The following is a 9,622-nucleotide window of genomic DNA, read 5'->3' on the forward strand; positions in this document are numbered from 1 at the left end:
ACAAAGGTGTAGAAAATGAAGGGGTGTTTTCATCAACAGACACGTCTGTGAGGCGGTGTGGGGGAGGGGCTTGGGACGGAGAAGGGAGAGAGAAAAGCAGTCATAGATGAGGGGATTTAGTTAGTGCCTATTACATGCCAGGGGGCTTCCCTGGTGGCTTAGATGGTAAAGAAGCTGCCTGCACCTCAAGAGAGCCGGGTTCAATCCCTGGGTTGGGAAGATCCCCTGGAGAAGGAAATGGCAGCCCACTCCAGGATTCTTGCCTGGAGAATCTATCTCATGGACAGAGGAGCCTGGCGGGCTGCAGTTCATAGGGTCACAAAGAGTCCGACATGACTAAGCGACTAACACACACCCACACACACAAACACACGCCAGGAGCACTGTATGTACTATTTCAAACATTCCAACAATCCTGAATAGTAATATTCTGATCTTACAGATCAAGAAACTGGCCCAGAGGGAGTTTCCTCATCGCCTAGTGGTTGGATTCTGGGCTTTCAATGCCAGGGCCAAAACCTGCTGGGGAAACTGAGCAACGTGGCCCCCCTCTCCCCCAGCCCCCACCCCCCCAAAAAAGAAATTTAAAAACAAGGAAAAAAAGAAATGTAACAGAGGGAAAAAGAAGAGGACTGAAAAGTGGGGTATTATTCCACGATGAGGCTGCCAGACAAAATACAGGACACCTAGTTAAATTTGAATTTCGGATAAACAAGAAGACTTAAAAGAAACTGACCCAGAGAAGTGAAAACACTCACCCGAGATCACTGAACCGATAAGTAGTGGAACCGCTATTAAAATCTGGGTCTGTCTCATGGAAACTTCTTTTTTTTTTTTCCCCTATTATGCCACATTTCCCTTTTAGCCCAGCTAAGGAGCTGGGACTTTTTAGAAAACTTTTTATTTCGTCCTGGAGTTTGGCTGATTAACAGTGTGGTGGCAGTTTCCAGGCGTACAGCAAGGTGATTCAGTTGTACATGGCATGCAACCACTCTGCGTTCCACAGGCGGTGGGGGTGGAGGACGAAACCGGGAGGGGCAGCGCCGGGCGTTTCTGCTCCGATGGGGCCGACCGCGCGTCCTGCATCGGGCTGGCCCTGGTCCACTCCGAGGCTGGAGGCAGAAGAGAAACTGCCCCTGCCCTCAAAGGTGCAGCTTGGTGGACAAGCAGGAAGGTTAACAGGTCACTTTCACCGTGAAGACGATGATAGCAATTTGGGCGGAATGCTACCGAAATGCCCTTCCAGGGAAGGCTTCTTTGAGATGCCACCTGAGCTGCTTTGGAAGAGGAGGAATGTCAAAGGCGGTGAGAAAGGGTCTCCCGGGCAGAGAATGGCCAGCCTGAAAACAAAGGTCTGAACCACTGGAGCTGGGGGAGGCAGGAGGGGTGGAAAACAAGGCTGCGCGTTTGAAATGCCTAGTGGAGGAGCGGCTCCAAACTTTGAGTTTCGACTGGAATGATGTAGTTCCACCTGCAGGTTAGGAAGCCTCCGGAGAGCCTTGGGAAAGGAGGGCTGGAGCAGGTCACGCAGCTGGTTGGCAAAGGTTTTGGTGAGACGGTGGGACGGGGCCTGCAGCATAGCAGGGATGGCGGGGAAAGAGAAAAGCTGGTGTGAGAAAGATTTAGGAGAACCTGATGGCTGACGGTGGGGGTTACGGAGCCAAGGGAGTCGAAGATGGTTTCCAGGTTTCCGTCCCGGGCAAGTGGGTATGACGGGTGAGCGGGCAGGTGCAGGGACGGACCCCGCGGGACCCCCGAGGACAGACAGTGCATGTGGATCTAGAGCTCTGGGGAGAGCCACAGGCAGCTGAGAATCGTCAGCCGCCCGCGGCTGTCGAGGCCACGAGGATGGGTGACTCAGGGGGACACGGGGCAGCAGGCAGGAGGAGGGGAAGCCAGAGGCCAGAAGGCGGACCAGGTGGATGAATGGGATGGCAGAGCCGAGGAGGGGGTCTGGGAACCTCATGAGCACGAGGATGAGAAGTGAGGTCAGAAAGGCCTCACCCGTGCGGGCTCCACCACACGTGATGATGCGGTACCTGCGGCTCAACAGATGGAGCGGAAACGGTCAGCGCAGACCTGCTCTCAGGGCTTGGCTGAGACTGCAAGGAGATGGGCAGTGACTCCTGGGGGACATGGGGTCAAGAGAGAGCCCTGTTTCTAAAGACAGGGAGAGACGTTGCCAAGGGAAGAGAGCCCAGGGCACAGGGCAGGTCCCCGGGATGGGAGGAGGGGGAGCGCAGGTGGAGACGGGAACTCGGGCTCAGCCAGGAGCAGCCATGAGGGGACCCTGGGTGTCTGAGCGAACGAACTTGGATCCCTCCAACTGCCTTGAAGCAGGGGACGCTGGCACTGGGCCACTGTGGGGAGGCGAGGGAACGGAGAGCACACAGGCAGATTTCTTATGAGCTTTGAGAAAAGTCATTTCGAGAATCCGCTGAGCAAAATGGTGGCGCGGGTGCCAGAGTGAGGACCAGGGAAAAGAAGTGTCAAGCAGCATCGAATGCTCAGGCGACGCCGGGGACCGCAAGTCATGGCAGAAATCTACACTCGTGAGTGGCGTTGCCCCCGGAAGATCCCAGCAGAAGTACAGGGTCGGAAGTGAATGGACCCACCAGGGACGTTTCACGTGCCGTAAGTAGTAAGGGAACCTGGAAAAAAAAGTGAAAGTGAAAATCGCTCAGTGGTGTCTGACTCTTTGTGACCCTATGGACTGTAGCCCACCAGGCTCCTCAGTCCATGGAGAGTACTGGAGTGGGTTGCCATTTCCTTCTCCAGGGGATCCTCCTGACCCAGGGATTGAACCCAGCTCTCCCGCTGTGCAGGCCGACGTTTTACCGTCTGAGCCAACAGGGAAGCCAAAGGAACCGGAGGATGCTGGTAACTGCTCATGGGGTTCTGGGCTGGGATGGAAAAGAGGGATTAGCAAACAGAAGGTCTGAGGCTGAAACGAAGGGGTAACAGGGAAGAGGGGGAGAGAGTTGGAGACGAGAGGATGTTGGGAGTTTGAGATGCCAAGGGTGGCCCTGCTCCCAGGGATGACGCAGACCAGGATGTGGTGGCTGAAGAGGTGGGAGGGAAGGTGACTGGGGTTTCGGAGGCCAAGATATAAAGAGGCTGCCGTGCCTGAGACGATGCAAGGGTGGAGTGGCCTGGGTTCGAGAGAGAGAGGAGTTTAAGTGCCGAGTCTTCAGTGAGCATGGGGCAGGGTGAGCAGATGAGAGAGATGGACGTCGTGGGGCGATGGCTTCAGCCTCAGAGCCAGCGCTGCCTTGGGTAGGACTTGGTCAGACGGTCACTACGGAAAGAGGCAGGCAATCCTCAACTGCATTCTTGCCACAAGTGGGCCTCCGTTTACTCACAACAGTGCAAGGACACACCCAGACCATTCCTCAGCGGGTAAGAGGAAGGGACGGTTTAGAATATGCTCGTCCTTGCTCTGCCTGCCACCCCTTAAAGCTGTCTGTGAGCGCTAAGGAAGTTCGCTGGGAACTCTGTCCTGGGACGTGGAGGCAGGAGGCCTCCCAGGACTGCCATTTCCGAGTGCCAGCTGCTGACCCCACCACAGGCTTGCTCGAACTCATGTCCACTGAGTCGGTAATACCATCCAACCATCCCATGCTCTGTCATCACCTTCTCCTCCCGCCTTCAATCTTTCCCGGCATCAGGGTCTTTTCCAGTGAAGCGGTTCTTCCCATCGGGCGGCCAAAGTATTGGAGCTTCACTTTCTGAATATTCAGGGTTGACGCTGAATATTGGGCTGGTTTTAGGGCTCATCCTTAGGCCCTTACGTGTGCTTACATGCACACATAAGAATTCATTTGCTAGCCAGACTTTTCTTAAAGACATCTGCCATTATCAGTGGTTAAGTTTTGAGTCTCCCTGGAGGGATTACTGTCCATTAAAAGTAGGATAAAGCAACTCCTTTTGTGTTTTCTGTCAACCAGAACTCAGGTTTTCAACACAAGAGCTCCTTTTGGAAGTGTGTCTACGTTGGAGCCCAGCTGCTCGTGTCTTACCGTCACTTTTCCTCTTGTGACACAGAGATGCTTTGGCTGGGAAGGGTAAACCGAGGCGGGCTTGGTGGCTGTGTGCTCATGGTGGGGTCAGGAGAAGGGGGCGACAGAGGATAAGACAGCTGGATGGCATCACAGACTCAATGGACATGAGTTTAAGCAAAGATAGTGATGCACAGGGGAGCCTGGAGTGCTGCAGCCCATGGGGTCGCAAAGCGACTGAGCGACTGAACGATAACCAAAACCAGCCCAGAAGCGGAGAGATGAGTGGAAGAGGCGTGTTCACTTAGAACGAGTGGGTAGGAAGGACGTGTAACAGTCCTGGGGGCGTCAACACTTCACGAAGTTCACCTATCACCACATCTGATTCCTGTTTGTCTGAAGACTGGCATTGCTAAGCCTGATTTACAGCCAAGGAAATGAAGAGTTAAAAGGCCACAAGGCCTCACGGAGGTGTCCTGCATGACAACGGGCACAGTCAGGCCCTCGCCTCTTGGGATGACTCTAGCCAGCCTCAGTACCTTTGTAGCTGGTGCACCTTCCAAGGCCTGGAACTCCAAACCCATTTCTGCTATTAAGTTCAAGTGGAAACTCTGAATAAGGAACGGCTCATGAAAAATGGTAAAAAGACAAAAAAAGTAGGACATGATGTCAGTAGCGAAGTACTAAGAAAAACCTCAGGCATCTCAATAGCAGTTTCGGGGGATTCATTTGGTAATTGGATGAATTTCCAAGGCAAAATTATAGCTCTCTTACACTGAGTGCTGTGAGTGCAAGCTAAGTCGCTTCACTTGGGTCTGACTCTTTGCGACCCCATGGACTGTAGCCCACCAGACTTCTCTGTCCACGGGATTCTCCAGGCAAGAATACTGGGTGGGTTGCCATGACCTCCTCCAGGGGATCTTCCAGACCCAGGGATCCAACCGGCTTCTCTTGTCTCCTGCATGGCAGGCAGGTTCTTTCCCACTAGCGCCACCTGGGAAGCCCCAAGTACTCCTTACGCCTTTATCACAAATATTTACACATTTATCATCCAATTTATCTACTTCCTTTTCACTTAGAAATTAACTTTTTTTTTTTAAAGGCTAGTTTGAAGCCAAATGCTGTCTTGGGCACTGGGTGGTTAACTCTCAAGACCCAGGTGAAATATCCCCTCCCCAGGAAGGCCATTATCTGACCAGCTTGGGCTAGGGTCCTCTCATCCCCCGACTTTCCACTTGGTGCCAGGACGGCCAATGGACGTGAGACCAATACTTTGAGCTCTCTAGTCATGGCCTGCCTTCCGTCTGGGCACATCTTCTCGTCTTCTGGCCTCATAGAGCAGGTGCTTGACAAACGGGGATGAACAGCTGGGCTCATCTCATCTGCTACGTCAACGCCTTTTAGCGAAGGGAGAGAGTCCTGCTCAGACGCGGCGGCTCAGCCCACTCTCAACAAGCTCCTCCTGTTCCAGCACTGACAGGCCTCTCACACAGATGCAGGAGGGGGCTGGCTTCTTGTATTTCTACCCTGCAGTAAGCGTGCTGTGCAACAAGTGTGCCTACAGAGCTACCGCAGACTCAGACAGAACTTTCCTTCCATTCAAGCGCACGTGCCGCATTCATTTGGATGGGCAGATGGCAGAGCAACTGCAGCACAAAGTCGATTTAACTTCGACTTTGGAGGGACATACAGTGTGCCAAGTAGAGAAAAAAACGAGGCCAATTTATCACTAGAGATCTCAACCTTCCTTAGATTCACGGGCAATAACCAGATTTGTTTCCTGGACTAAACCACTTAGCCTCAGAAAAAGTCTAAGGAAGTGAAGTCCCTCAGTCGTGTCCGACTCTGCACCCCCATGGACTGTAGCCCACCAGGTTCCTCTATCCATGGGATTCTCCAGGAAAGAATACTAGAGTGGGTTGCCATTTCCTTCTCCAGGGGATCTTCCCAACCCAGGGATTGAACCTGGGTCTTCTGCATTGCAGGCGGACGCTTTAACCTCTTAGCCACCAGGAAAGCCCCAGAAAAAGTCTAAGACCTTACAAAACTCAAGAACATAAAATGTTGCATCAACGGTGCCAGCTTTATGTGAAGTCACTCAGTCGTGTCCGACTCTTTGCGACCCCATAGACTGTAGCCTACCAGGGTCCTCCATCCATGGGATTTTCCAGGCAAGAGTACTGGAGTGGGTTGCCACTTCCTTCTCCAGAGGATCTTCGAACCTGGGTCTCCCGCATTGTAGGCAGACGCTTTACCGTCTGAGCCACCAGGGAAGCCTTTATAGGTGTGTGTCAGCTTTACAGATGTGTGCAATTAGGATCTATCACCACAGTTTAAGCTCCAAGTCTAATACATGCACTGATTTTGGGGGTAGGGAGGAGGGTCCCTTGAACAGGCACAGTTTCAAAGATTCCACAATCAAGAACACACTATAGGTTTGATGATTAAGAAAAACACGTATGCTACCTACGTTGTTGCTTTACTCCCTAAGTCGTGTCTGACTCTGCAACCCCATGGACTGTAGCCCACCAGGCTCCTCTGTCCATGGGATTTCCCAGGTATGAATACTGGAGTGGGTTGCCATTTCCTTCTCCAGGGGGGGGATCTTCCCAAACCCAGGGATCAAACCTGTGTCTCTTGTATTGGCAGGCGGATTCTTTACCACTGAGCCACCAGGGAAGCCCATACACACTGACAGTTTTTATTTAATTTGTACTGATTCAAACGAGGGGTGACCTACCACAGGCAAGGGACCAGAGCAGCTCATGGTACCATCTAAGACCCTGCACACACCTTAATCTTGTCAGCAATCCACCCTTTTGCAACTTTCCAGAAGGAATCAAGACCGTTACTGTCATACCTCTGCCTGACTATACCACCTCTCCCTACTCACCAGAAAGGGGGGCACAGTTCTTGAGGTACTAGCCTACTGTGGCCCCCCTTTGTGTGGCAAAGTAATAAAGCCACTCTTTTGTTCTCCTCCAAAAACATAAAACCCCCAAACAAACAAGCTAGGACTAACTAGGTGCTTAAATACAAACTTTCACCCTGATTTTTTTCTAAATATTTCATTGGCAACTCAGTTTGGCTCTGAAACAGGGTTCGACCCCCAAATTTACAAAGGCTCTGCGGCCTAACAAAAGGTAAACACTTAGCTCTAGCTGCAGCCCTATCACACACCTTGCAACACGACCTTCAACAGCGCCTCTCTCAGCTGGCTTCCTTAGTGGCCAAAGGGACTGGGCCAGTGCTCAGAGCTAGTGTTCTCCACACTGTAACCTGAATATTCACTGAAGGACTGATGCTGAAGCTGAAGCTTCAATAGTCTGGTCACCTGATGTGAAGAGCCAGTTCACTGGAAAAGACCCTGATGTTGGGAAAGACTGATGGCAGGAGGAGAAGGGGACGACAGAGGATGAGATGGTTGGACGGCATCACCGACTCAGTGGACATGAGTTTGAGCAAATTCCAGGAGATAGAGGAGGACAGGGGAGTTTGGCATGCTGCAGTTTATGGGGTCCTAAGAGTAGGACAACTTAACAACAATACTGTTACCGATGCAGAAAACCAACTCCAAAAGAACTAACATCAGACATAACCAAAGAGCAATTTCATAGGGCAGCCAAACTAGTTTGCGGTAAGGGAAGTTAACTTAGCATGAGTTCACTGCCTGCACTGCTGCCGATCTTTTAGAAATAGAAATTAGAATCAGTTTTGTTAGGCTCCTTATAATTAATAAATGAGAAGATACTCTGAAAAAAGAAGGAAAAGAGACATTGGTGTCTTTCAATTCGTATCCTTTATTCTTCCACCCACTCCCACCCTCTACCCTCGCCACACGTGTCCCTCCCTAACCCCCGTGGTCTTATGGCCCCACTGCAGACCCAGTGGAGGTTGTGGGAAGGGAGCCATGAGGCGTGGGGGAGGGTGGTGACATCCACAGGGCCGTGTGCCACAGTCCACACGTTTTGTGCGGGGCCATCCCGCCAAGGGACACACTCCGGGCAGGCTGCCTGTCGCCACGTCTCCTTAGCCACTAGTGAGCTCGGACTCACTTCACACACCTCTCCTGAGTCTTCCAGTCTTCTACCTTCTTATGTAGTTGCTGACATTCATTTTCACCGTGGACAGGAAGTTTCACTGGAGTTCTTAAGACACATAAAATAGTTGAGCATTTTCACACCCAAGTCCTGTCACGGTGGCTTTGTCTTCTGATGAACCAAAACCCAAACAATCATTCCACGCACAAGGCATTAAGCTGTCGACGGACCCAGCCACGGTGTCTGTCCTCACGATCCGAAGAATAGAAGCAGGCAAACATGGCTGTAAGATACCCAGTTTAATTAAGGGGCACTAGCTAGTTTTCTTGCTGCCAAAAGAACAGGACTCTGGCTCAGACGGTAAAGAATCTGCCTGCAATGCGGGAGACCTGGGTTCGAGCCCTAGGTCAGGAAGATTCCCTGGAGAAGGGCATGGCAACCCACTCCAGTATTCTTGCCTGGAGAATCCCCATGGACAGAAGGGGCCTGGTGGTCTCCAGTTCATAGGGTCGCAAAGAGCTGGACATGACTGAGCAACTAAGCACAAAGAAGTTCAGAGAGAAGGTTTACTGGTTCAGTTTACTCTGCCCAAACAGAACAAAATAAAAGCAATAAAATTAGCCCTACCTTTAGAGTCCTGTGGCTCTGGAACTGCACTTTAACCTGTCCTTTTAAATGGATTTTTCACCTTTACAGCCAATGGAAACAGGCAAGAGCAAATACAGCACCTTGTCTCTGGATGCCTAGTCATAAGCTAAAGAGCAGAAAACAAGAGTTTCCCATCAAAGAAAACTTAAGGCTTAATCCAACAGGTCACCTACTCTAGGGCAATTTTTAAGTTTTCATGCAGCAGGGGAACAGCTGGGCCCTCTCGGTGTTGTCTCCCACCTATCACCATTCCTGATAGTTAAACCCTTCCAGCCTCCTCCACTTGACTGTGAACTCTGCAGACCCATGACTCAGAAGCTAAGTGACCTAACTAGGTACTTCCCCCATTTCTGGTATCTATGGGGAAGTACCAACTACTTGCAAAGACACCCTCCCACCAATTACTAGAGAGTGGGGAAAGTGAAATCAATTAAGCCATATACAAATTCTACCACAACTGGGTTTTCACTTATGAACCATTTATGCAGAATTTATATGCTATGAAGCCAGAAATGACTTCTTTCAACAGACGTGACTTTCTCAAACTGTGTGGGTGCAACACTCCAAAAGGAATTACTCAGGATTTAAAACTCAGATGCAAAGACAGAATGATCCAATTTTTCACTCCCCACACTAACATTTTCAAGTCCATGTCATTTCAAAATAAGTGGGGACTAAATGAGACAGACAAAATCACTTTTTAATCAGAATACACAAACTTTCCTCTAAAGGTTCTTAAAAAAGACACCTGCTTGTTTTAACAAATTGGATCTAAGGTTGATGTATTACAGTTCAGAATAACCGTAGTGTTCAACTGCGAGAATACTGCTCCGAAAGACAGGGTAAAAATGAATATACATTTGAGAAATTCACACCGCAAATGGAGTACAAAAAAGACACACTCTCTGTTTCGCGTGATTTTCTTTCTTAAAAACT

General features: G+C 50.6%; 1 protein-coding gene across 1 annotated transcript in view; it reads right to left on the reverse strand.

The window, feature by feature from the left end:
- The window catches only part of LOC133234034 (uncharacterized), a 41,841-nt gene that overhangs the window by 30,566 nt on the left and 1,653 nt on the right, over nt 1-9,622 (reverse strand). The window lies entirely within an intron of this gene.

The sequence above is a fragment of the Bos javanicus genome, chromosome 21 (assembly GCF_032452875.1).
Source record: "Bos javanicus breed banteng chromosome 21, ARS-OSU_banteng_1.0, whole genome shotgun sequence".
Lineage (NCBI taxonomy): Eukaryota > Metazoa > Chordata > Mammalia > Artiodactyla > Bovidae > Bos > Bos javanicus.